General features: G+C 43.5%; 1 protein-coding gene and 1 long non-coding RNA gene across 9 annotated transcripts in view; one reads left to right on the forward strand and one right to left on the reverse strand.

The window, feature by feature from the left end:
• NDP (norrin cystine knot growth factor NDP) overlaps nt 1-24,066 on the reverse strand; it is a 42,856-nt gene extending 18,790 nt beyond the window's left edge. For 2 of the 8 annotated variants that reach the window (XM_088160400.1, XM_088160399.1), the window contains exons 1-4: nt 23,916-24,066; nt 22,505-22,718; nt 18,927-19,028; nt 447-587 (exon numbers count right to left, since the gene is read on the reverse strand). The gene's annotated coding sequence lies outside the window, so the exon portion shown is untranslated. Of the gene's footprint in view, nt 1-446; nt 588-12,318; nt 12,338-16,468; nt 16,487-16,558; nt 16,577-18,926; nt 19,034-22,504; nt 22,719-23,090; nt 23,219-23,915 lie in introns of those variants that run through there. The other 6 variants (XM_088160398.1, XM_088160394.1, XM_088160397.1 and 3 more) reach the window with 6 other exon arrangements.
• On the forward strand, nt 108-14,689 carry LOC148224974 (uncharacterized). The gene is made up of 4 exons (XR_015801854.1): nt 108-267; nt 5,391-5,634; nt 11,827-11,949; nt 14,388-14,689. It is a non-coding gene; the product is annotated as an uncharacterized LOC148224974 (long non-coding RNA).
• Nucleotides 24,067-27,771: the final 3,705 nt, after the last annotated feature.

Raw genomic sequence — 27,771 nt, forward strand, 5'->3', positions numbered from 1 at the left:
AAACAGTCCAACTTTAAAGTAGCAGGCTTGCCCGTGTTCATAGAGCCCTATTGTAGTGGGACAAAGAGGGTGCTGGCGATACCAGCGCCCTCTCGGTGAATTCAGGGCAGAGTCCAGCATGTCCATTCACTCCCAGGCCACAGCTATGACCAGCACAGAGCTGCAGAATGGAGCTCAGCATGCTCACAAGAATAGGTGTTTAACCAAGTTGCTCAGAAGCAGCCTGGGCCACCTATTTGACCACATACAGCAACCTTCAGACAGGAGGTAAGGACACAAGGGTAAAGAGACACAGGGACTAGAGCTGTGTTGATTCCATTTAAATGCAGTTTAATTTTAAAAATGGTACAAGGAGAACATGTCTTTATCAGATAAAGAGATTAAGCACCCGATTTAAATCCATGTAATACTCAAAATCTCTAGGAATCTCTTATTTGCATGCTTACCTTTGGAAAATGCACCACTCCTTCCTTCCCTCAAACTCTTCGGAGAGCTAAAAGAGGTCCTGTTACTTCCAAATGCTTTTGTTCTTCTGTCCCTCCGTCACATGGCTTGCCTTTTATATTTGCAACACACAAAAGTTAGGGCTGTTGTTTAAGAGAGAGGGAGAGAGAGGGAGAGAGGGGGAATGTCAAATGGAAAAGTGCCATTGCAGTCATATATCAATCAGGGCAGCAGCAGCAGCAGCTCACTGGCAAATGGGAATTCCACAGAAATGTGAAGCTCTTGTTATCTGAGAAATCACAAAACACCACCAGCCAAGCTCCCCTCTGCAGGGACTTCTTATTATTGGCAAGCCAGGAAATAGAAGGAAATGTAGGCGCTTTTTTATTGCTGTTATTGTTTCAGATCTGGAGATAAGGACGCTGTGGCATGTGTAAGCCAGAGGAATATAAATCCTGAATCAAATTCCTTCCTAAACAAATGCACCATGTGCAAGATAAAGCAAACTACTGAGAAGCAAGATAATGGAGCTAAGTGAAGAATCTGACAGTAATGATTTAAAGAATTTGATAACTGCACTTGGAAAATATCCATAGAAAAACTACCTGCTCCCTGGATTACTCATTAATCTCCTTTTCTTTTTTTTCCTGACCAGTTTTTCTTAGGCTTTTTAAAACTGTGATCCTTAATTTAAGCTGTGCTGCTTCAGTACAGTTGGTCAACTAAACCATCAGACATTCCCTAGCTCTCCAGTTGGGTAAGCAGGCAGGCATTTTCTGTATAAGTACTTGACTGCAAATCTGCAATTCCCTTGCTTCAGACAACCTGCCCAGAAATTCTGAAGTTTCTGTCAAATAAACTCAGAACTTTGCTCAGAGAAGAAAACATTATCTTTACACACCTTTCTCTGAAGAAGGCCAAATTTGAAAGAAGTTATCCTTAAAATATTTTATTAAATACTATGAGTGTGTGCAAAAAAAAAAAAAAAAATGCCCTGAGAGGCTGAAGGCAGGCTCCATCCACTGGAAAGCCCCACTTACAACAAGCACATCACAGATCTGGATGCACCAAACCCTCTTCTCCGCAGAGGAGGGTGTTTCACTTCCCTGTGGAGTGCCCCCTAGTCATCCTGCAGGATCATGGGAAGCACAGACCTAAGCTGGTTAATTGAAAAATAGGCAACATAGCTGGCCATTCACAAGCTGGATCTGTTCAGAGGCACTGGCCAGCAGATGGACTGGGTTCTGTCTCGATTGTGTTTGAACTCTAAAAGAAAGTTGGTATTTGATGGATGATGTTATTAGCTAAATGTCTTATGTGGTATAAGATCAAAGAACAGATGGGAATCGCGCCTTAAAAAGAGAATAATCTAAAAGGGGAATGGCTTTTAGATGAGTAAGCATCATGGAAACAATAAAGGAGACTTTCTTTGGCTTGCTTGGCTGCACAGCCAGGTCTGACTGGTGGGATAAACAAACAACCCACTTAGGACCAAAATTCTTAGGATGTGAGTTTTGCTGTACATTTTTCCCTTCATATTCAATGTTTACATTGTTTTGCCTCTTGAGTCAACACCAAAGTGTTTCTCCCCTGACCAAATGTGTCCCAGCTCTCTGTTTCCTCGCAGATGCCACTGAGGTCACCCAGGGTGGGTGGTGGCAAAGCTCATCAGCACCTTCACCTTGCTGTAACCACAGGCTGAGACCTCTGCTCTGGCACAGCACTCACCTAAAACAGAGAGACTACACACAGCAACATTTCTAATTTAGCCAACACCCTTCTTTAAAATGAAGGCTACTGGCTCTTTGGTCATTGTACTGCTGTGTTATCTGTCTTTTTCACTGACAAGAAAGTGATTTAAATACTCTGGTTACTTTCACTAAGAACCTTCCATGTGCAAGACAAAGTAGCCTCTGGATTAAATCCTCCAGTAGACTGTAGATATCCTACTCATGGTTCTCCCTGAAAATGGTGCTTTTGGGTTTTTTAACTGGCACTGCTTAGGCTTCTTGTCTTTGTGTCATCTGCAGGTGACAATATCTGTATAATTTTTTTGTTGTTGAGTGCTGAGCATACTCAACAATTATCAATAATTCCTCAAACAGTGATATTTTTGAGATGTAGTGCTCAGCAGTTTGCTACCACAACATAAATTCTTAGTACAGGGAAATCAGCAAAAGTGACTTTCAATTTTTTATCTTCAGCTTCCAGACTCTGTTTGGCAGCCAGTGGAAGTTAATCAGCAATTAATTGCCTGCACAGCCTGGTGACTTATAAACTGACACTCTCATTTGTGGCCTTCTGAATGAACTTGCATATGAGCATAAGCACAAAAGTAGAAACATCCAGTGTTTCTCCCCCCAACTCAAGAACACTGGCCCATAACTTTTTCATAGCTGTTCATAAATCTTTAGCCTCTCTCAAACACTGTGACTTAATCCCACCCATAAAACCAGACATTTTGAAGAAACAAATAAAAGCAGAAAGAACAGGAGCTCAGAGCTCAGTTTTCAAAGACCACTAGACATCTGAGATGACCCCAGATATAAGATAATATTTCCAGAAGATTTAAGGTATTCTGCTCCCATCAGTTTTGATCTGTGTTCCCTTCAAAAGAGGCTTATCTCACTTAGAAGTATTGGCCTGAAAACTAAATTTAGGCTCTTCCAGAAGCAAATGTAGAGTTTCCATTCCAAATTACTTCCAGTACAGGCCCATTTCAGATAGACATCAATAGCAGTTTTTCTCTCTGTGAACAGCCATAGATAGAACTGCTGACTCAGTTGAACTAATATATGTGTGGTTTTGTTTTTGTTTTGTTGTTTGGGGTTTTTTTTAAATAGAGAATTGGGTGAGATAAATCCTTGTATTCTCAGGATGCAATTTTGAAGAGATGGATATTCACTACTTCATGGAGTTCTACCAACTCCCCTAGTTTAATCCTCATAAAGTGCATTGGAGACCTGCACCCTATTCTTTATTTCACCACCACCATACGACCTACAAGACTCATGTTTGTTTTCAGAAAAGCATTGGACTACCATTAGCTGCAGTTCAGTGGGACCCAAATGTTTGCCCTATTGGCATCATCAACTCCCATGTTCCTTCTTCAAAGGAGCAGGATTTCACCTCTCCATCATGCATGTGTTGTGAAATGCATTCAGACTTGTACAGAAAACTCAGTATTTCATTTTTATCTTAAGGATTTCCCAGTGCTGCCACTTTGTAGCCTCCCCCAGGCAATTTTTTGCATTCTGAGACAGCAGGTAACAGACCTCAAGATCATCAAACGTGCTGTCAGAACAGGCATTGCTTGGAATCTGTGCTGGTTGTGTCTGCAAAGACCAGGAAAGGAGTACAAATGCAAGGACAATCTTTAAATGTAGATGCACATGCACAGACATAAACATTGCACCCTTTTGCTGGAAGCAGTTGGAGAGAGTGGGATGCACAGGAATGCAGTTCAGGGAAAGGCCATGTTTTGTTCCATTACTGAATTGATGAAGGAGGGCTTATATTTGGGGATTGGCCATCAGTATTCCTCTCATAGTTGTGAATGTAGGTGGAACTGAAAGCATTGTAATGGCAATCTACTGTAACAAAAAATGTAATACTTATATAATGAATTTATGCTTTGTATATGTAAGAGGAACTCGGGATTCTTAGGGGAATTATTTTCTATAATTCTAATAATAAAAATAAATATTAGGCAAATAATATTCCCAATAAATAAAACTACATAACCACATCAGCAACGAAGGAGCAGGTGGCACAGAAGTCTGTTTAGACACTTAATGCTTTTTATCTTTCTCCCCATGGTGCTTTATCTCAGATTTGTTATGCAAGGATATTTAAATACCTAAACACACATAATCTTCTGTAAACTAAACTGGTCTCTTCTTTCAATGTTTATATGTATTAATGAATATGTGTTGTTAAGAAATAGTAAATGGAAATGTTCATTCAGCGAGACTCCTGTCGTCTGGGGATAAGGCTGCTATGGAGAAGTCTGTGAAAATTAGGTCTAAATTATATGCTTATTAATTTTAAGACAGAAAGACATATTGCCTGTGGACAATACTTAGCCTTTAGGCTGACTTGAAAATGCAGCTGCAGAAGGACCAGGTGTCCCCCTGGCTCCTGCAGCAGGAAGAAGCAGTTGGCCAGGTAGGGTCGCCTTCTCTGAGGTGTGCTGCCCACAAGGCACAAACTACTGTGGACTGTCAGTGCTTGAAAAAGACAAGCTGAGGAGCCTGACAATGCAAACAATGTGCCAAGGGGAGATCCTGCATGAACAGCGTCCTGGCCATGTCTGGAGGAGAGGTGGGCACTGCTGTGGCATGGGAAGGTTTCCATGAGTGATCTGGGCACACAAAGCCACAGCCAGGCTGTCCTGCACTCACCAAGAGCCCCGATGGACAGTTTGTATAGGACAAGTGAAAAAGCCTGGATTCCTACTTATTTTTGCCCTATGTCCCTCAGTGTTACCCACTCAGGTTTCCCCCTACATAACCATCAGCTCCTTGCTCCCCACATCTCTTGATTATGTGGATTTAAACTCTTTGCCCTTTGCTCACTCCCACCATTTTTTCAACTGCTTTTAAAGCCCCTACAAGACTGCTGGCTGAGCAAAGGGCAGCACACCCTCACTGAGTAGCAAACACATCCTGTGGCTTCTTGCCTCCTCTGGCAGCAAACTATGGGTGCTTTGGTTTCTGTCTGAAGGACAACAATAGGATGCACTACGTCTCCTCACATGTCCAAGAAACTGTCCAGAAACTTTGTTTTCTCTGTGAGATCTCAGCCTTGCTGTTAAAATTGATTGAATTTGAGAAGCTGGATGAAAAGCTGCAGGGAGACACTAATATCAGGGCTGAGACAAAAAGCAACTCAATACTATGAGAAATTTGTAAATAAGAGTAAAAATATCTCTGTTCTACCTTCAGGCTGCTGGAAGTGGAGTGCCTTTTCCCTGATCCCTGTCCCCATCACCTTTAGAGTGACTGGCTGCACCTCTCTGGTGTCCTTTGCCACTACTTTATGCCTAATGGAGAAAGAGGAAAGCTACTGCGTTTGCCTGAATTTCAACAGCATGGATCAACAGTTCTGCACGCACTTCTGAGGTTCATCCACCCTTCCTGAAGGCAGCTGTGCCAGCTGGGCTCCTCTGTCAGTGGAAACCACAAACAGGTACTGCTCATTTTGCTCGTGATGGGATGAGGTGGAGCTGCTTTTTGGCAGTATCTCTTTATCTCTATTAATAACAAGAGGAGCCAAGAGTCAGCTTGATTTAGTCATCCAGCTGTTGAATGCCTTGGTTAGGGCAGATGAATTCCACCTTTAAGGTTGTTTCAAATTATCTTATAATCATATGCAGTAGATGCTTAACATACCAGCTAACAATCTACAGTTGCATGTAGGTCAGTGTTAAATACCACACTTTTTTCCAAGGCTGCAGGGAAACTTTTGATCAAACACTGTTGGATAATGACACCTGATGTGCAGTGTGCAATTTGCAGCATATGTCTTCCACCTGATAAAAAGGATATCTCTGTGAAAACTTGTAATAAGTCAGATGTTTATCCGAGTACCAAAGATGTGGATGTGTCCTTCAGGATCCCCAGCCATATCTAAAAGCAGCTGTATTAACCCCAGTCTCTTGTAGGAAAGAGTTAGTCATGGCCCCCAGGTTTCCAGTGTGGAGTTTGGGACTTTGGGGTACAGCTTACATGTGGGATTTCTGGAAATTTCTCCCATGCTTCTCCAGCATTTGCATCTCCACCTTTCCACATGGCTGAAGTGTGGTGCACCTTGTGCATCAACACTGAGCTCTCTAGCCCCTTATCCCAAACCACAAACAATAGCATTTCTGCTGATTCCTCTCCCCAGTGTTTCTCGAGAATTTTTTTGAAAAGTCCTAAACAGCACCAGTGGCACAGCTGGAAGTTTTGCAAGGATACAAAGTGAGGGTTAAGCATTCTGAATGTGGTTTGAAGCAGCTTCCCTCAGCGAGGGTCAGACCATGAGGGCTCCCTTGAAGCTTCCATGTCACTGAGCATCAAACTGCATTCATTTCTAGGATGCTTTGCACAAGATGGAGAAAACTCTAAGGTAGCAGGAATATCTCCACTTAATTGAGAAAAGCATCATTGCCTTCCTCAGGATAATATCAGGTTATGATTGTGGTTTGAACAACATTTCCATAATGGCAAAAAACTACCCATAAATTTGCTTAGAGCTGTAAAACTGACCTGGAAAGATACAGCCAGCTACCAAGAATAGCAACCTTATTTTATTGTGGTCTCCTGCCAATACCCACACAATATTATTTTCTTGCAGTAAAAATGCAATAAGGAAAGTGGAGATGATGTTTTTCTGTGCTATTTACTATGAAAAATTAAAGTGAAATCATTTGTCTGTGACTCAGGTTTGTGTGGCCACTCCCTGTGCAACACCTCATGTTTTAAAAGGAATCACTAAATGAAATTCAGTCTCAGCTAAGCAGTTTGGGTTAAATCTACAGGGCAGCTCATCTTATGGGAAGTTGCTGAGAAGAAATGCTATTTAGAGCAGGAAATTGGTGATTCATAATTGACATTAACTCCAGTTACCCTCCAATGTTCATGCTGTACTTCATGCGAAATTATTATAAGGAAAGAAAGGCCATTCCCTTGAGCAAGTTCAAGTTAATGTTTAGGAAACCATTTAAGTTATTATTAGGACAAAAGTCATTACAGTGGAAGGGTCAGATGCTCAGACTGCGCCCTCAGCTGCAAAGCCTGCACATTTTAATACCTCTTTGCAGGTAACTCTTCAGACATTTGGTCATTTTGGCCAATGCAATGAAATTCCAGCTTCACCAGTGTCTCAGTCAAATCTCCCACCTACTGGACAGAGCCAGAAAGAAGTACTTTTTTAGCACTCCCTAATTGCACTGAAATCCATGCTGGTGTCCAGTTTTACACACACAGGTTCCTGTGAGCCTGGAGGAATTCCAGAAGGACGTGGGAGCAGAGCCACGAGGATGTGCTTGAGGACCTGGCAGATACCAAAATTGCAGAATGATGCAATTCAGACAATGAGACAGCCCAGGGGCTGGGTCCTCACCTAGTGAAAGCCAGCAATGCTCTGTGACTTCTGCTAAAAGCTGTGACCTTGCACCAGGGGCAAATCTGGTGCCACCACTGCCTGGTTCTTGGCAGATGGATGCTTTGCTACTTGGTCTCCACAGCAGAGGTGAAGCTCACTGAAGTTCCTCACAGTACTGCCCTTTATTCAGTCCAAAAGGACATATGAACTTAATTATTCCACCATAACATTAGCCTAGAATAAGGAATTAAATAGCTCTTGCTATGGATTTTTGGTGTGAGTAAAGCTTTGGCATCTTATGCAATTTTTTAATGATTTTGTTTTTTTCTGAATAGAAACAGAAATATTTTTCTAATATAGAATATGTCTTAAACAGCAAGTGTAAATCAGAGGCAGGCTTCAGGTAAAGAAAGAGATTAAAGACTCATGCAGTTATACATTTAAGTACCTTTGAGCTTGAGAAAAGCACTTTAAACCACTGCCTCATTATTACCTTTAGAAAAGAGGGATTTGGATTCCTCTCTACAAGGACAGATGCTCTGCAGCCCCAGTGCTGTGCATGACCAAGGACCCCAGAAGAAAAGCCAGTCACTCTCCACCTCCTGGGGCCCTATGAACTGCAGTGGATGCTTGGGGCACAGAGAGGTCATGGAAAGCCAAAGCACTCACCATCCTCCTTGAGCTGCTACTTGGGCTGTGATAAGTCAGACAACAGAGGGATTTTTTGGGGGGTTAGCAAGAGCATCAGCACCCAGCCTCAGGAGCAAAAAAACTGAAAAAACATTACTTGTGTGAGACCAGAGGTGGAAAAGTCCTGGCAGAGCTGAAGCATGCTGGAGTTGAAAGGACACCAGAAAAGGGTATAAACTGTGGTGTACTGAGAGTGATCATGGTAAAGGGTGAGAGAGCTTGCAAGACAAAGGCAGGAGAGGCAGGAGAAAGAGCCACTCATTGGTGGTTCCAGATTATCCCCAGTTCTTCTGGGCAAAAGAATCATTGTAGAAATGTGAGTCCTGTATTTCATCTGAAAACTAAAAAGATAAATACCAGGTTATCAAACAGAGGCTAGAAACAGGAAAGTTTGCCCTCACTTAGCAGAGCCAAAGCTACAGCACAACTCCAGGAGCTTCAGGAACACACCCTTGGCAAGAGCCTCTCTTGGAATTACTGCCTGGGTTTGAACTTGGAGGCTACTGCAAGAAGCAGAATTAACTCTGGAGCAAGGAACTAGGATTTCCCAAGCAAAGGAAGTCAATCAGAACAGGCTGAGGCTGATGCAAGGATGCACAGAGACTGAAAAGAGCCCTGAAATGGAAAGCAAAGCCCAGTCTGCTGCAGCAGGAGACACTGAAAACCACATATCATGTACATACCTTGGCAAGCCACAGCTGAGCCCAGAATTTGGGAAAAGAGTAACAACAGATTACCTTTTCTGGGAAAGAATCAACGTGAACCTGTGGGGCATAGCATGGGAGAGCAGAATGGTCACAGCACCATTAGAGGCAAAGGGCTTATTTACAGGAGCCATGAAAAATGCTGTGGGGCAAGACAAAAGGACAACCAGCCCATAGGCAAATGGCAATAATCAATTTTCATCTGGACAGAGCTGCAGAAGCTGATAAGGGTCTGACAGGGTTACGAGCACTGAGAGAAAAGCTGCAGGCAGCATAAGGGAGGAGAAGGAAGGGCTCAGAAGGACTGTTCCTCACTGAAAGAGATAAAGGCATGTGCAAATGAAAGAGAGAGTTCATAATAATGTCAAGGATTTTTAAAATGTCACATCCTTGATCTCACCCCCAGGGTGAGCACGCTGGATCAGAACAACAGCAGAAATGGCTGCAGGACTCTTTAAACTGCAGAAGAGAGCACAGAAACACCTCCTTACTCCTCAATTCCCCATCTCACTGTCCCCATCTCCACTAGGGTGGCTGGAGCCTTGCAGCCCCAGCCCAGGGTGAGGTTTGAAGCACACTGCTGTGAGAATCAGTGGTCCAGGGAGAAACTCGGCCCTGCAGACACTCCACATCCACCCACAGGAAGAAATGTTGCTTCCTTAGCAGATAAGGAGAATTAAGTCATTATGTGAACAGGACGAGTTTTCCTCTCTGCCCAGAGGGAATGGCTTCTAGGGGACAGTTGACAGCACAAATGACACCTGACACACCAAAGAGTGCTCTGGTGTTGGGAGTCCAGTGGAGGGACATGAAGATGATTAGAGGGATGGAACACCTCATAGGAGAAAAGGCTGAGAGAACTGGGATTGTTCAGCCTGGAGAAGAGAAGGCTCCAAGGCAACCTTATTGCAGCCTTTCAGTGCCTGGAAAGGGATTTAAACTGGAAAGGAACTTTCAAAAGGGCATATAGGGATAGGATAAGGGGTGATGGCTTTAAACTAAAAGAGGGTAGGCTTACATTATATATTAGGAAGAAATTCTTTGCTGTGAGGGTGGTGAGGCATTGGAATGTATTGCCCCTGGGCTGCACTGAGACCCTGGGCAGATACAGCTTCTATAAGACTTGGTTGAGGTCATAATCTTCTACCAGCCTGGAACTCTCTTTGGAATAACTGCAGTGATGATTTAGAACTGGATGGGCTCATCCAGTTAAGATCACCCTTCCATTTCAAAAGACCACTCTGGAAAGTAAAGCAGCCAGGCTGTATCCCTTGTTTGCAAAACAGGAGGCCTAACCTGAATTCCATCAGTGAGGCTCCTAAATTCACATCACACTAAATTTCCCCTTCCAGCCATACAATGATAGTACCTACTTTGGTATCTTCAATACTTATTGATCTAGTGAATCCAATTAATGGGATGGTGCAATTGCATTTTTTGAATGCTTAAAACATAGTACTGTGTGATGCTGATTTCTCATGGTACTTTTGGGAAGGAAAGGCTGTGCTCTGAGCTTCCTAAAACCCTCTGGAGATTGGGAATATGGTACCTGCATGTACCTCCAGTTTATTGTACTTTGCTGAACACAGAAAAAGGATGATCAGTCTGTAGGAATTGTTGTTATTTTCTTCTTTCATTGTTGATGTTCTCGCTTAAAAAAAATGAGAGCTCTTCAAAATTAGTTGTCGAAAGAGAGATACACTCATAATTAACAAGACCAATCATTTTAATGTCACAGAGCAGACTGTGGTACAATGAAGGCTCTGGGAATTGTGCAAATGATAGCTGCACCTTGGTCCCTGCTATCAGAGCTGCAGTTCCTGTGTGCCTGAGCTGCCTGTCCTCAGATCTGGCACCTGTAAATAGCCATGCAAACTCACCTTTCTGGTGCTTCTGAAGTGAGAGTTAAGGCTGTAGGGCCACACTGAAAGTAGATCGAGCCCATTCACCTACGTGGAGCACAAGGAGCTGTAGTGTAGACAAGACACCAGCATCTCTGGAACTGTGTCTTCTAAAGCTGCTTACAGTCAGGAGAAATCCCTGTCCTTTCTTCATCCAAAGCTCTCTCCTGTTGTTACTTGGGGTGAATTGCAGCTTCCAGATCCAGACTGCAGCTTCCACAGTAGGGAAAAGTCACAGTGCTAAGCCTCAGAAAATGCAGAGGGCAGGAGGAGTTTGCCACCAGGGCAGGGCAGCACCAACACCAGCCCTTGTGTCACATCTTGCAGAGGACTCCAAACCATGAAGCTGCCCCCAGGAACAGCCTCCCCAAAATCCTGGCTGCTCCTCAGCTCCAGCATCCACTGCTGGCCAGTGTGGAGCAGGATTCTGGATGGGTGCACATCAGCACAGCCACGCTTAGGGCTCTGTGATGGATGCAGTAAGATGTGTTTTATCGTGGCACAATAGTTTACTGAATTAAGAGAATTAAACAGTGAAGTCCATACAAAATGGTTTTGCTTCTTCAGAGCAGAAATTCTCAAAATAATTAAAATCAAGCCTTCTGATACAGAAATGCAATATCATGGTTTGATGACTTTGTTTTTCTAAGGATTTGGGTTGTGGTTTTTTTGAGATTATTACATTTTCACAGAGCATTTCATTTGCATTTATGCCATATTTTACTGTAGAAAATGCTGTCATTAGAAAACATAATATATCTTTTCTGGAGTTTTGCAATAGTAAAATTACCATTCAGATTGTCTGCAGTTGTAAATCAAACACACTTATTTTAATGGCCTGGTCTGCAGAGCTGGAGGGGCCAGCTCTATCCACCCAGTTTGTAATGAATTGATGAACAACCCTGCTCCCCACAGCACAGGCTGCTCATAACACTCAAGCATTGATGTCTCTATATGAACAGTTTGTTTAATTACCATTGCCAATTCTGATTTTCCAGGTAAAGGCAGCCACTTTGCTCAAATGTTGAAATCATTTATCGCCTGTCATGAAGAAGAGTCTCTTGGCATCCTCCTGTGCAGTGAGATATGCTTTGATCTCAAAGCATTCTATCTACAGTATGGTAAGACAAAGCACCACCTGCTATGAAGCTTGACAGACTATATAAAATATAATTTATGTACATTACCATCTTGTCTGACATAAAAGAGTCACATTAGATAACAAGAAGCAAAAAATTTTTGTAGCTGTAGTCACAGGCACAAATACCTTTAATTTGTGACAGACTTAATAAAATAGGATTTCTCCCAAATACACAACTCTTTTCAGGAGCTGTGCAGTGACTTCATTTATATGATCTTAAATGAAAAGAATGCCTGTAGTCAATATAGTGCTACCAAAAGAAAAATAAAATATCCAGATCTGATTAACCTGTCTGGTCAGTCTCGTGTGTACAAAGGACCAGAAATCTAAAGATAAGAGCAAAACCCACCAGTCAACATGTAATTAATTTTCAGATCTTCAGGTGATAGAACTCCATTAGCAGCAATACCCCAGCATCCTCCCAGATGCACAGGAATGAGCAGGAACGTTGTCTGGAAAGATGAGTTCCAGCTCCCACTAACAGATATCAACACTTCCAGGTCCCTCAGATGATCCAGAGGTGCCATCCAGCTCGCGAAGGGAAACCAAAATCCGTCCATTCATTGGCAGATTCTAGGTGGGCAGGGGCCACCTTAAAAAATGGGCAGAGGAAAAGCAAGTGTTTACTGCCAGAGGAATCTGGTGGGATGGGCTTGGGGGCTGCAGTGTCAGGGATGGGGCAGTCCCAGCAGCAGTCACTGCACTGGGAGGGTCCAGGCACATCCCCTCATGACATGCAGGGCATCAGGATCCTGCACTTCCATTCCTCCATAGACATGGCATGTTTGTGGGGCACTGTGTGTCAGGCAGACCAAAGAGATATTACTGCAAAGACTTAAGGTATTTCATTGTCACCCCTGCTGTGTCCTTCAAAGTATTTAGCTTTATATCCAGGGTGAGAGGGTGAAGATCTTTGGTAGACAACAAATCCCTACTTGCCATGATGCATGCTGCAGCTCTCAGAAGTAAGACACAACAGGGGCTTGTGAATCTCATTTGAAAGGTTTCATTCTGGTCTTCAACTCACACTAAGGCTGGGGAGGATGAACAGCCCCTTCAGCTCTCATGCAGAAAAGTCTGGATGAAGCATGGTCTGGCATCCTGCTTTACCCTTACAGAGAGGTGCCAGGGTCAGTTGGGAGCATTTTCCCCCCAAAACTTACTTCCCAACTTGGATCTTTGTACCCAGTCCCCTCACCAGGAATATGCAGTGGGGGCAGTGCCACCTACAAAGCCATGGGGAAATCTGGCCTCAGGGAACTGAAACCCTCTGTGAGAAAGCAAAACTCAGAGGGGATGGTTGGAGCAGCTCTGACTCACATTAGGCAGCCATGGGTTCTCTCAGGAGGGCACTTGTCCCACAGCCCAAGAAGGGAGGTGGAAAAAAAGGACTTACACAACATGCCAACACATCCATGGGATGCCTGCACTGTCCAGCCACCCTCCAAACACCAAACACCAAGGACCAGAGAGTGATTGCCTTTGGGATCTATAGGGTCTTGCTGCTCTGAAACAGAAGTTCTGAAACATTTTTACACAGGGTCTGGAAAGAAGCATACAGGCTTGGAATTTTTCAGGAATCATTGCATGATATTTTTTTTACTTGGTCCATCTGTACTACTCTATCACTCCTTTTCCCAAAATAAGTTTTTAGATCAATTGCAGAGATGGCACAATTTTGTTTTCCTTCTTTGCTGTGCAGCTTAAGAGGGTGAGCACACAGACCAATGCAACATTCACTTCTCATTTAGATTCAAGTAAAGTGCCAGACACTGGTAGCAAGGGTTACTCAACCCTGCAAAGTCGAGGTTTTTTCTTGTTTGCCTTCCAAATGAAAAATATTTTTCAGTCGTGTTTTTCATGGGGAAAACCAACATACCTATCACCCCTTACACATTTTTTTAATTCCTTCAGTAGTAAACCTCTGTCTTAATGCAAGAACTTCAAAGAAAGTCAAAGTGATTTTTTCATGAATTTGCCCAGACACTAGACATGTTTAAATGTCATCTTCCATTTTCTGTTATGTCCTTATAAATTAGATTACCTTACAAATTCTGCCAATTTGTTCTCAGGAAAAAGATTCCAAGCCCCATTTCTTGCTTTCTACTAAAGTTTGAAGTTTGTTCTTAAAACCACCTGGAACCAGAACAAAAATGGTTCAAATTGTCACTTGGTTAGGAAGAGGAGTACTTGGTGGTAAAAGAGCAGGGAGATACTGAGAGCAAACAAGGCAAAAAAATAGTCTTGCATTTACTGAACCTCTGATTTTCAAGTTTACAACCTACAACCTACAACTGCTATTGCCAGCCAAGCCTGACGTTTATACATTTTCTTTTGACGTTTGAAGATTAGGTAAATCATGTTTATGTGTGATAGTACCAGCACACACTTGACTCCAGTCTCTCCCCACCTCTGCAGGACCTGTCGCCAAAGGGATGCTATGGAAACAGCATCAGGAGATGGCCAGGAATACACACCCATGCAGGAGACCACCACAACTAATTCATCTCCTGATTAAAGGGAGCACTGACAAAATCTCCAGCCCTGCTTCCCTTCTGTGCTGAGCAGTTGCTATAGGTCTCTATTCCTGTGCAAATCAAGCTGATAGACATGTGCTTGTTATGCCTAGATTTGTGTTTATTTACCTCTTCAATTTTTAGTAAGGATACAATTAAGGGTACCAGTTCTTGGCTGCTGTTTGTTTTATAAAGTAAACACGAGCAATTGACTGTAAGTATCGAGTCTGCAGTGCTTTACTGAGGTCTGATTAGAAAACCACTAAAATCTCCTTAAAGGCACTCCACTTTCTAAAGGTTTCTGAAAGGTATCTGAGAGGATCGCATTTACTTCTGATCCTGCCTCATGTGGCTACAAGTTCATTTCAGCAACTTTTGCTGATGGTGAGAACAGACTAAAGATCTTTTTCCTGACAATTCCCATTCTGTAGAATTCTGGAGAATGAAAGCAATTGAATCAGATATGGATGAAGAGAGGAATGGGAGAGAGGGAAGGAAGGGAGGAAAGGAAGAAGGGAAGAAGGAAGGAAAAAAAAAGGAAAGAAAGAAGGAAAGAAGTAAAGAAGGAAAGAAAGAAGGAATTAAAGAAGGAAAGAGAAAAAGAAAGAAGGAAGGAAGGAAGGAAGGAAGGAAGGAAGGAAGGAAGGAAGGAAGGAAGGAAGGAAGGAAGGAAGGAAGGAAGGAAGGAAGGAAGGAAGGAAGGAAGGAAGGAAGGAAGGAAGGAAGGAAGGAAGGAAGGAAGGAAGGAAGGAAGGAAGGAAGGAAGGAAGGAAGGAAGGAAGGAAGGAAGGAAGGAAGGAAGGAAGGAAGGAAGGAAGGAAGGAAGGAAGGAAGGAAGGAAGGAAGGAAGGAAGGAAGGAAGGAAGGAAGGAAAGAAAGAAGAAAGAAAGAAGAAAGGAAAGAAAGAAAGAAAGAAAGAAAGAAAGAAAGAAAGAAAGAAAGAAAGAAAGAAAGAAAGAAAGAAAGAAAGAAAGAAAGAAAGAAAGAAAGAAAGAAAGAAAGAAAGAAAGAAAGAAAGAAAAGAAAGAAGAAAAAGAAAAGAAAAAGAAAAAGAAAAAGAAAAAGAAAAGCAGAAAAGAAAGTGCAAACTGTTTTATAACCTTGATTTAACACCCAGTCTGAGCCAGACCTGTTATACAGAATATGGTTCCTTGGGGGTTTATAATGCAACTACTACAGAGAAACCAGCACGATCTGACACAGCATGAGCTATTCAGCAGCCCAGTAAAAATATGAATAGCTCATAATGACAGGAGAATCAAATTATTACTGTCTGGAATGTGAGATTATAAAACATGAGATAATAAAATATCATGATCCAGATTGAAAATCAATATATTTGTTAAAGTTGCCAGGAAAGGAACATGGACCATTAGAAAACAGTCAGTGCATTCCCTAGAGCTGCTACCAGCATTCTTTGGATAAGGTGAGGAGTTGCAAGTTCAAAGTAAAAATAAATTAAAGCGTTCTTATATCAATCCAAAGTATTCAAAATTAGAAAGTTTAATGGGAAACAAGTAGTGTTAAATCCAGAGTGGAGGGGTGAACAGGGGCAACTGCAGCACTAATATTTCAAAAGCAACAGGTACATTACCTTACCTGGAGTGTTTTCAGAAGGTGCTTTGCTGTAAGGCAATGCCCTTGCAATATTTAAAGAGGTTTGCTGTTAGAAACGCTTGGATTAGGAAATTTTGCATGCACCAGGTGGAATATCAAAGAGAGAACTAGCCAGCCTGCCAGGTTAGTCACCGGGGTGCAGGTAAGGAATAGCAGTGAAGTATCCCTGCTCAGGTAAGAACTTAAACAAATGTTTAGAGTGTGCATATTGCTTAAGTGTTTATTTAAGTAATTTAATACACCCTGGCCAGACTAATGAAATTCAAATGCTATTCATCCCACCACACAAGAGTGTCCTCCAGAGCATAGATATGAAAGCAAATAAGATAAAAGGAAATGTGAAATATGAAACGAGGTGCTACTTACCTGTGCTATGCATTTTGTCTTTTAATGGAGCCATTTGTAACCAATCCTTAGCATGGCTTGTATTAAGTCTGGATCACAAATGACACCTACCATGCAGCTGTTTACATCTGTCTCACAGGTGTGTGACTGGTGTTTGCCAGGAGCAGATGGATGCCTTAGAGTGACCTTTCAGTGCAGAGACAGAGGAGGAAAAGGTGAGGGTCTTCAGTGTTCCCTACCTGTGTTCCCTCACTATTAAGCCTCATGTTATGAAATGCAAGTCAGCTTGCATGGAAAAACTGATTGGAAAAGGCTCCAGATTTTCCTCTAAGGTAGTGAAAAGTGTAGTAGGGTATACATGAAGGAGTATAGGGCAAGTTGATTAGAAAAAACCAATATTGCTTGGCAAGCCAGGTAAAGCTTCCAGCAACAGGAGCTCACAGCCTTTGGCTGTGCTGGGATTGCAGAGTTCATTGTCCTGACTGTGTCCTGCCCCAGGGGATAGAAATAGGTGTATTAGATTAAAAATCTGCCAAGTGTGTGTGGTTCTGTGGTTTGTACACACACACCAAGGATCTCTCCACACAGGCATTAAAAACCCCTGTATGATGCAGAGTTCAGTGCTCCTGTTCCCCATAGGCTGAGTGGTCAGCTCTGGTTCTGAAAACCCATTCACCATCATCTGCTCAGAAACCAAGTGCTGGGTCTGACAGAGGGCAAACCTAGAGGCTGAGGGGAGACCTTAATGTGCTCTACAACTACCTGAAAGGAGAGATCAAGTTGCAATGGGGGAGGTTTTTGTTAGATACCACGAACAATCTGTCCACGATGTCAGGCATTGGACCAAGCTGCTCAAGGAAAGTGGTAGAATCACTGGAAATATTCCAAGCATTTGGGGATATGGTTTAGTGATGAACATGGTGGTGGTGGTTCTAGGTTGACAGGTGGATTTGGTGATCCTAGATGTCTTTTCCAACCTTAATGATTCTATGGTTCTGTGCAAACCTGACTGGAGAGCAGGACTTGATAATGTGGGGCCTGTGTAACACATGGGCTGCAAGGAGGATAAACCACCATGTCTTGCCTGTATTCCCAACCATCACAGCCTGAGAAAGCAGAAAGCAGCAGGGCAGAAGGATGCAGGAGCAGGATGGGGTGAATGAGCAGGAATTACCAGCCTGGCACTTTCAGAGCCAAGCACATCAGGGCTTTGGCAGGGGAGTTTTTTGGAGAGGAACAATGCCACAGACACGGGTGTAACAAAGAGATCTTTGTGAACACCATTGGCCTGCAGCAAAGGATCAGGACTTCCTTTCAGGCTGGCTGCCTGGAATACAAGGAGGACAAACAGCTCCCCAAGTCAGAATAACACGACCAAAAATCCCAGCACATCCCCCGAGCTCCCTGCCTGTGCAACTCCTCAGCCGTGCAGCAGCTTCTTCCTCGGTGGGAGGATTTGAATGGAAAAGAAGGGGAGATGTGGGGGCTCAGGCAGAGGGCAGAGCAGGAGCTCTTTGCTTGCATGCACACATAGCTCTGGCTGTCAGGAGCCAGGGGCTGCCTGGCTGCAGAGTTTGGGAAGCTCTGTGGCACATAAAGCCCTGTTGCACGGAGACAACAATCCTAAATTCAGTGCTTTTACTCTCCTGAGCCAATGAAAAAATCCCTCCCCCCCCTCCCCCCAAACTTCGGCAGATCAACTTCTTCCAGATTTCCCAATGAATTATCACAAGGAGGAGAAATCATCCTCAGCCCTTCCTCACTCAGAAATCTGAGGATTTTTCCCATGGTCTGTGTAAAATGAAGCACTCCAATTAGCACCATTCATGCTGCCACAGCCAAGAAGAGCCTGTGCAACTACATCCTCAGTAAGAGTCTTACAGCCTGTCTTAAGAACCTACAAAATAAAATGTATGCAGAGATTCCCGACTCAAACACACCACCAAATTCACCCACTGCATCTCTGACTCTGTAAATTTTTTTTCAATAAATTTAGGCCACAGGAACCCAGTTTACCCCAAAAGATTCCAACTTCTTTATAAACCAACTTCACAGAAGATCTTTTCTTTTTAAATAACTGTCACCAAGCCTTAACCAACATTCAGAAATCACATGCTCACCATCTGGATTGGAAGCCTGTATCTTATTTTCAGTTCCCATCACAAATTCAGCCATCAACAATTCATCAACAATGCCATCAAGCTGTCTCTGAAATATTCTTACACCTCTATCAACTTCAGGGGCACTATCATTAGTGAAGTGAGACCCTAAATCTTCCATGCACAAGCATGCCTGCAGATCAACACACATATTGCCACTGAACTTGCAACCAAATATATTTAAAAGTTATCACACTGCTGTGCCTTAAAGGAGACTCTCAGGCAGCACTGGTCCCTTGGAGGAGAGCAATGATGGCACTTGCTTTGCTGGTGTAAGGCTGGGCTCTGCATTACCAAAAGAACAAAAGAACTGTTCTTACCTCACAGTGACTTCACTGTCTCAGCATCCTCATGAGGGGAAGCAGAGGGACAGGCACTGATCTCTTCTCTCTGGTGACAGGGCTCGAGGAAATGGCATGGATCTGAGACAGGGGAGGTTAAGGTTGGATATCAGGAAAAGTTTTTCACCCTGAGGGGGTTTGGGCACTGAACAGGCTCCCCAGGGCAGTGGTCACAGCACCAGCCTGACAGAGCTCAAAAAATGTTTGCACAATGCTCTCAGGCACAGGGTGTGACTCCTGGGGTGTCCTGTGCTGGGCCAGGAGCTGGACTCAGTGATTCTGATGGGTCTCTTCCAACTCAGCATATTCTGTGTGGAACCAGAAGCTTGCTTGAGTGCAGAAATCCAAGCCAACCAACTGCCTCTATCCCTCAGGTTTCACATACTAAACCCTAATGGGATCCAAATGGAAAATCATCAGGTAACTAAAACCAGCAATAGAATGCCATGTGTTTTTAAAGAAGTTTCCCCCAGCATCTACATTTCTATCTTAAAAACAACTGCCACCCTCAACAAACTCATAACCAGAAGCAAAACAAACTGAACCCTCCCGTGAAAAAATGAGCAGCAGCAAGCAGAAAATAAAGTCTGTAATCCCATTTCTGCAGCCACTGGCACGAGTGCCCTCCAAGCAGCCCCACTGCAATCCAGGGAGCCTTCACATGCTCCCCATGGAACCTGACACACACCACACCTGTGCAGCACAGCACTGATGGAAATTATGCAGTTGGACAATATCTATGTGCTGCAGTGAGCTCTGCTGGACAATCCATAAAGGACCAGAGCACCCAGTTACCATTCAGAGGATATTTTTCACTAACTGTTCCCACTGATGTCTCAAAGGACCATCCTGAAAAGTGGCTTCTGTTACAACTCCAACAGGCAACACTGGAAAGGAAAATGCTCAAATCTACTAGAGTATATTAAAAAAAAAAGGAAAAAAAGGAAATTATGGACTCTACAAAGTCTATGTACTTAAGGCCTGCTTTGATCTTCATTCTGTCTGGCTGAATGAAGCTTGTTCCACATGGGCTGCCTGCCAATGTATTTCCCCTTGCTTTTCTCTGAAGAAATGAACATGTTATCAGCTTCCTCTTGCTAAAACCTCATCTGGTCACAGACTGTAACCACCCTTCTTCTCTCAAGTTGACTGGTCATCTGGCACAACTGTGTTGAACAAAGAGTTATTGTCTCTCACCTGTGTTTTGGCTTCCTGTTTGGAAGATGCTGCTACTGGTTTCTAAGTCATGAGGTGAGAGTTGTGCGTCCACCAATATAACTGTCAGGATTTGGGGGGGGGGTTGTGTTTTTTTTTTAATTTCAGCTGGTCTAATGAAAGATTTCACAATCTCTCGAGCCCCTCACTGCACAATGAGGTGTCCAGGGAATACTGCTGGGGAAAAACACATCACACAAGTGCCACACACCTTCTTCCCTGGGCCACAAGGAACAGAGTTCAGGTGCTTCTCATGCCCACTGGCCTGTGCTGAGTGAGAAATGAAAGATACACTCAAATCGGGTAGAAGTTGATATAACCTTAACAAAAAAAATCAGGATCCCAGAACTTGGAATTTTTGAGCTTTCTGTGCTTTCTGGCTCTGACCCCCTGGAGAACACTGCTTTTAACCTGAGGCCTTGGAGAAGGCTTCCAAATTTGAGTGATGGAGTTGAAGTCATGGGTGTGTAGTTAAATAGAAGTGTGTGATTTCACACGGTGAAGAGTTTTAAATTTGAGATTTTTATAATACAGTAATAGATATGGGATAAGATAGATGATTTTGGGCATTGTCTCCTTTCACTGTTCATCTTCTTCTTCATGAGTTGAGGTAGTTTTTGGTTGGATAGTTAGTGCTGCACTGAGGGTCACAGGAGTTTGGTTATTGGGTCAAAAGTAAAAGTAATATAGGTGCTAATTCTTTATTGGACTGTTTAGCTTTAAGAGACCTTGTAGCAGCTGGATTCATCTCCATTTTGCTCGCTTTTACCTGTAGCTGGAAGTATTGCTGAAATTTCTGTACTTTAGATAAGATTTAATAAACGACCAAGCCCAAGCACGAGAAATTAATCTTCGTGTTTTTTAATCCTGGCTCCGAGTGAAGACAGAAGAAACTTCAGACCAGACACTAATCAAGTGGTGCAAATACCACCCTTTACAGATAGAAAGCAAATTGGGACTCTGAGAGCTGGGACAAACTCCCTGCTCCCACCCCTCCTCCAGGGGTTTGGCTGCACTGGCTGTGCCGTGTGGCACCCATGGCAGTGGTTGCTCTTCCCACCATGCCCATGTCCATGTTTCCCATGCAGCTGCAATCCTGAGGCTGTGAGCCTCTTTGGCACAGTCCCTGCTGCAGAAACAGCTTTCCTGAAATGCACGTGAGCCCTGGTGCTCCAGTTACTTTCAGGAATGTGCCCCTACCAAGGATTAAGCAAAATAAATATTATCTGGTTCCATATCTGTTTTCATGTTTGCTTATGCATACCTGCCTCCAGCCCTGTCCAATGCTTAGACCTTCCAACAGCTCCTAGTTATTAGAGAGCATCTCAGTTTTACAGAGTCACTTTTCACTTTTCAAGAGCCTTTTCTCTAGAGGACAGTCACCTGCTTCTGTTCTCTCCCTCAACCCACAGATAAGCATAAATAGAGTTAAAGTTCCCTACAGAGGCACTGCAGAGACTATCCCTGCATTACAAAGAATTTGTGCTAAAAACAAAAACAATAGTCATATCTGAAGAATACTAACACCTGCAACACTTCTTTGGGTGTGCTAGTGAGTTAAGAGTGTCCAAAAATGTTTTTCCTGTGGGGTTTAGGTGAACTGTCCTCTTAATTACTTAATGCATACTTTTTTTTGGATCACTTTTTTTTTAGCATATTTTCCTCTCATGCATAGAGAACAGCTTCATTAAATATCTCTTTTCTTCCTCAATATTCAACCTGCTGCTTCACAAAGTGGTCCAGATTTTCTGCTAATTCTCACTGATGCTGTCAGTAGCATCTGCAAAGTGCTGCCCCAGAGCTCCACCTGCCCAACAGTGCTGATTTTTAGTGGACAATGTTCTTCCTTTTCCCGCACCCAAAATTTGCAGCTATGACAACTTTGGTTTTCTGGAGGTGAGAAAACTCCTGTTGGACTTAAGGGAAAAGACCAATTCTCACACTTAGGGAGATGAGGACCTGCAATATCTCTCTTTTCCAGCCCACTCCAGCAAGCTGCAAGGGAAGCACAAAGATTGTGGCCCCAAAATGAGGGGTCTTATGCTTTTGTTTCACCAGTAAAAAATACTGAGCAGGTTTCTCCTTACAGCTTTAAGCTTCAAGGGGACAACAGCATCCAGTAGAGAAAAGCAGAACTGAACTCGGTCCAACTTATGCTGAGTAAGAGAAAAACCACAGCTGTCCTCAGTGGTTTAAGTGCTTTGATGTGCACAACTAGTTTTGGTTAACCAGGTCCTAAACACTCTCCTGTTTGATGTCAACAGGGAGTTTGGCCCATAAAGTTCACATTGCCACAAAAACCATGGAAATCTGTTAAAAATGGCTATGGATAGGTTATGTACCTTGGGCATTTCTGTGGAGGGTTCAGAGACAGCTCCTCTGCAACCATGGAGAGCTTCAGGGTGGCTGTATGGTGTAGGCAAGTGGATAAATTTGCACATCACCAGGTGTAGCTACAGGAAAACTCCCCAGATGTGTTTTGCAGAAGAGGTGGTCAAGAGCAGATGGGGCTGGACGTTGTGGGTAATGCTGAATGGGATTTTTGGCCATTACTTCCTGTGGAAAAAAGAGACAGAGACACAAATTACCTCAGTTCCAGGCTGGAACAGCACCTACTATTGCCCAGACAACTTACTTATGCAAAAAAACCCCTAGATCAACAACTTTTGAACATTTATAAACTTTGTGCCAGGATCCAGATGAGTGCTGTGTGTGGAGCCCTGCATTTATGAAAACTAATGAATGTACAAGAGCATTTGTTGGCCCCACCACAGAGCCAGTGATTTTGCCAGCAGCCCAAGCAGGCCCAAGCAGTGCTTCAGGGCAGATAATTTAAAAATCTTGTCCCAAAGCTTTCAGTTGCACCTGAAACGTGGCACTTTACAAATGAGTTGCAGATGCAAATAAGATCATTTGAGTTCTCTTTACCCATTTTGCATGAAATTCAGCTTTGTGGGGAAAACCTCCGGGGTCTTCCTGACAAGTCCTCAGGGTGAGAGCAGAGTGTTTGCTCCCCTTTCTATCCATTCCCTCATTTCTGGGTGATCCCTGTAGGACCAGTGCACAGCAGAGGGACAAAACCCTTCCTTATGAAAAATCTGGCTGAACAAGATGTGAATAGAAGATTTGTACCTGCCAGGAGCACTGCAAGGAAGAAAGAAGGGAAGGGAAGGGAAGGGAAGGGAAGGGAAGGGAAGGGAAGGGAAGGGAAGGGAAGGGAAGGGAAGGGAAGGGAAGGGAAGGGAAGGGAAGGGAAGGGAAGGGAAGGGAAGGGAAGGGAAGGGAAGGGAAGGGAAGGGAAGGGAAGGGAAATATCCTGCAGTGGGTGCAGTGCCAGGCCAGACTGTGTTCACTCACCACTCCTGGGCCATGCTCTCAGCAAAGAAAGGACCCCCTTTTCTGACAAACAAGCCGTGGGCAGGGTGCCAGCTGCATGCTTCTGAAGGGGGAAAGGCTGCTCCTTGGAGAAAGGCTGGACACAGGCACTGGAAAGATTTAACCCTTCCAGGGTTGGTTGGTTTTGCAGAATGTCACAGGGGCAGCTGGTGTGCCCAGTGTACCAAAACCAAAACTCACCAGTGACAAATCCTGTCTAGCACAAGCTGATGAAGATCACTTTTACAAGAGTTGGGCATGAAAAGCCCTTATGCAGCATCTCCAGAGCAGAGAGACATCTATTTAATAATTTGCAGCGTGGTGCCAAATCAAAGGCACAAGAGAAATTATACTAGCCCCAGACATTTAGGCCCTTACCATATTTCACAGGGTGGTGTTGCAGTCTCCACAACTCTGTGCAGCTCTGTGCCCCATTGCTCAGCATTCCTCATTCCAAAAGAATACATCATGCAAAAGAGAAGGCAAAGACAGCTTAGCTTGTACAGTGCTGTCAGTTTGCTTTTCCACTGTAGCCAAATGCAGCTGATCTGCAGTTCTAGACTTTTAAGTCTCTTTCCCCTGCACCCCCACCCTCAGTTTCTTTGTTTGTTAGGTGTGTAAGGGCACGCTTTGATTTTCTTACTTTTTTTATCCATCTACAGACCACCCATTTGCTGCCTCACAGACCAGCACAACGAGTTGTGTACCACAGACTGAAAAGCACTTTCCCTTCCAGAGCCTTGGCATTACAAAATGCTGAGCTAAACTACAGCTTTATGTTAAGAAAGAGCAACTATAAAATCCTTAGAAACAACCTAGCAGGACATCTCTAACCTATTATAAAGGTAGCAGTTAAAATACAGAAGGGCTAAAGAATATTGCCAACTTCAGAGAAAATGCAAAAGAAAGTTCTTCTCAAATTACACACACTTTATAGTAACTTGTATGAGCAGGAGGGGACTGAAGCAGTCTCAGAAGATTCCTCTGTGATTTACTATGGGTTTGGAAGGAAATGCATAAGTTAAAAATATTTTTGGTCAGTTTGTCAAGTCCTGATAAGGGACATGAGCATCACACAGTTGCTACAGCTATGAAGAAGTAACTTGGATAAGAGTCACTTGATCCCATGTCACATCCTACAATTGATCTGGTCCCTTCAGGCTTGCCCTGTTTCCTGACCTTTGTCTCTGCTGCTCCCTGATGCCCTCACAGCATCTTTTCACACCACAGACAGCCTGCTCAGGGGCAAGCCATGCATTATGGATGATACATGCCTTCCTGCACTGTGCCTGAGTGCCTCGGCACTCACTGCTCAGGAAAGGTCACTACGTGACCCCTTGGCCTTCTGTGAGTACCCAAGAAAGCACTTATCCTTCACATGAAATTATAAGCTCATGTGGCTCCAAAAATACACAGTGTCATCTGGTTTGGAGTTGTGAACCTTAAATCATTGGCTTAAAGGCCAGGGAAAAGCCTGCTCTTCCCCATTAATATGAATAAATAATTTCAGGATGAAAGCCTACACTGAGCAATTTGGCCTAGAAATGCCCACATCCTACTTTTCTTTTAAATGCAGGTGATTCTGGTTTGAGTGGTACCAGTGCAGCAAATTTGGGAATAATTAAATACTAATGTGTTATTTCATCCCTTTTTTTATATGGCTCATAGAACAAAATTTCAAATTACTATAGCAACAGGCTGAAACCATACTCTGGAACTTGTCGATATTTATCCCATGATCTAATAGGGGTTTGTTGTCTGTGCTACTCTGCAAAGCAAGGACATTAAGTCAGAGCTTTATTCTTTTACCATATGGTCCCCAGGAAAGAAATTTTCTCTTACACTTTGTACTCTGCACTACACTGAAGTGCACCAACAATAAGATTCATAAAGAAAGCCATTAGTTACCTGTGATTAAATCCCACAGCCCAGGTATGGATTTAAAATTTATGGAAATAAAATTATAAACGTAAAACTGAGGTTGCATAGATCCAGATGAGTGTTAACAAGTGCAAAGGGCTGTGAGAGTAATGTGTTATTTTACTGTTATTGTAACATATGTTTATCTTTAAAGAAGGTGCCTGTGAAAGGTATTGCACAGGGATTTAAGTCATCTGGGTAGGTGCAAGTAGCACAGGATTAGGTGGCTGAGGAACCAGGCTAAGATTAAGGAAGTTACGTCATTCCCAAATTCAGAAAACTCAGGAGTGAATCTCAAAGGAATGGGGAGAACTCCAGTAGAAAAATTATTTAAGGCAGAGGTGAAAGAGAGGATATTGTACTTTGTTGTTGTTGTTTTGTGGGGGTTTTTATGGGTTTGGAGGATCTTTTTGAGCTGTCTTCCTATGAGACTTTCAAAAAATACAGCAAGACACAGTGATTCTGTTGGTCAGCTCAGGGATCACTCCCAGACCAGTACACAGAGACCCACCTCTTGTGGGACAAATTCAATTCACAGAATTACACAGAAGTTTTTGACTTGACTAATTTGCAGTGGCATTTCTTCCTATGACATCATGCTTGCAGTGTTTTGGAAAGCAGCAAATTGCTTTTTAAAAACACACAGCTCATTCAAAGCTGGTTAGTAAGGGCACGCTGATCTATGTACAGGACTGGCCATGTACCCCTTGAGTATTGCAAGTATGGCAATCCCAGGAAGAGTGCTTCCAAAAAGTCAGGCATGAATGAGTTTTGAGATGTGAGATTCTCTAACCAAAGGGAAAAGCACTGTACCTGGCTTTAGAATGGAAGAGAAGGTCTGCATGGACAATGATAAGGCAGTCAGTGGGAGCTCAACACCACGAAAAACACTCAGCTGAATTATTGACAATCAGTCAGTGACTCTGAGAGCATAAAGGAAAACAGCCAGCGTGGATTTGTGAAAAGCAAATTGTGTCAAATCAACTGAATTTCCTTCTTTGGGAGGGTCACAGGGCTGGTGGGTAAGGGTATGCTGTGGATGTGGTACATCTTGGTTTCAGAAAGATTTCCAACAGCATGAGGCTGGAGAGGTCTGAGCAGCACTTTCACAGATGAACTGGAGTTCAAAGCAGCCCTGATAAAACAAAATAAAGTTGATCTAGAAATAAGCAGGGTGAAACTCGGTGAGAAGGCAGCATTCAGGAAGGAAAACTCAGGTGCCCACATGAAGGCCAAGCTGAGCAGATGGACTGGGCTGCTACACAAACCAGTCTGGGCACCACAGAAAAGCAGGGATCCAGCATGAATTGACAATATGATATTGTTGGGAAAAAGGCAAATATCATTCTGGGACAGGCCAGCAAGTGCTGTAAACAATTACTCCACTCTGCTCTGCTTTGAACAACCCTGAGGAGCATCCCTTTGCAACCTTGGCACCAGGCTCTGCAGAGGATTTAGGCAGATGAGAATGGATAGGGAAGAGGAGCAGCGGGACTGAAATGGATTATTGTACGGGAAAACGATGAAGGAGTAATTTGTTTAGGCTGGAAAAAGGGTTCTGTCATAACTAATGCACAGAACAATATTAAATGAGGAAATTCATGGGGCTGCTGGCACGGGGAAGCTACACTGGTCATCTGTGAGAGACATCAGGCACAGAAGTGGGGAACTGGTTCAAAATGCTTGGGAACAAATAGGCTTCCAGAGACAAAGCAGATACATGGGGGCTTGCTGAGCCCACAGGCCACTGCTTCACAGTCCCATCCTCTTCCTGACCAAGATCCAAACCCACCAGAGCTACCACCTTCTGTGAAACGCTGCTCTGAGCTGACAGCTCTGCTGAATGGAGCCAAGGAAGCGAGTCCCATGCTGTGCATTTCAATGTATGACTTCTGTGAAATGCTGAGCCCCTGAGGATGCCCTGATGAGCTTTGGGCATGCAGGGTGGGAAGGACAGACCCCATTTTCAGTCTGTCTTCTGCCACATGGCACCCTGGGGCGGCTGGGCAGGAGTACAGCAATAATAGTCTCCTGAAAAGTAAAACTCAAAAACATACAAAAAGCCAAACCAACCAACGGATCAACAAACAAACAAAAAAAAACCCCAAAAAACAAAAGCAAAATCAAAAACTAAAACAAAGCCAAACCAAAAAGAACAACAAAAACCAACCAACCAAAAAAAAAATCCCCAAAACTCCCCAAACCCCCAAAAAGGTGAACCAAACTAAACCACCACCACCAAAAAACCAACAAAAGAGGCAACAGCAAATAATTTCTGAATGTGAAGCTGCAGGTGGGTTATCTCCATGAGTGA

Source organism: Sturnus vulgaris, chromosome 2 (assembly GCF_052056855.1).
Source record: "Sturnus vulgaris isolate bStuVul1 chromosome 2, bStuVul1.hap1, whole genome shotgun sequence".
Classification (NCBI taxonomy): Eukaryota; Metazoa; Chordata; class Aves; order Passeriformes; family Sturnidae; genus Sturnus; species Sturnus vulgaris.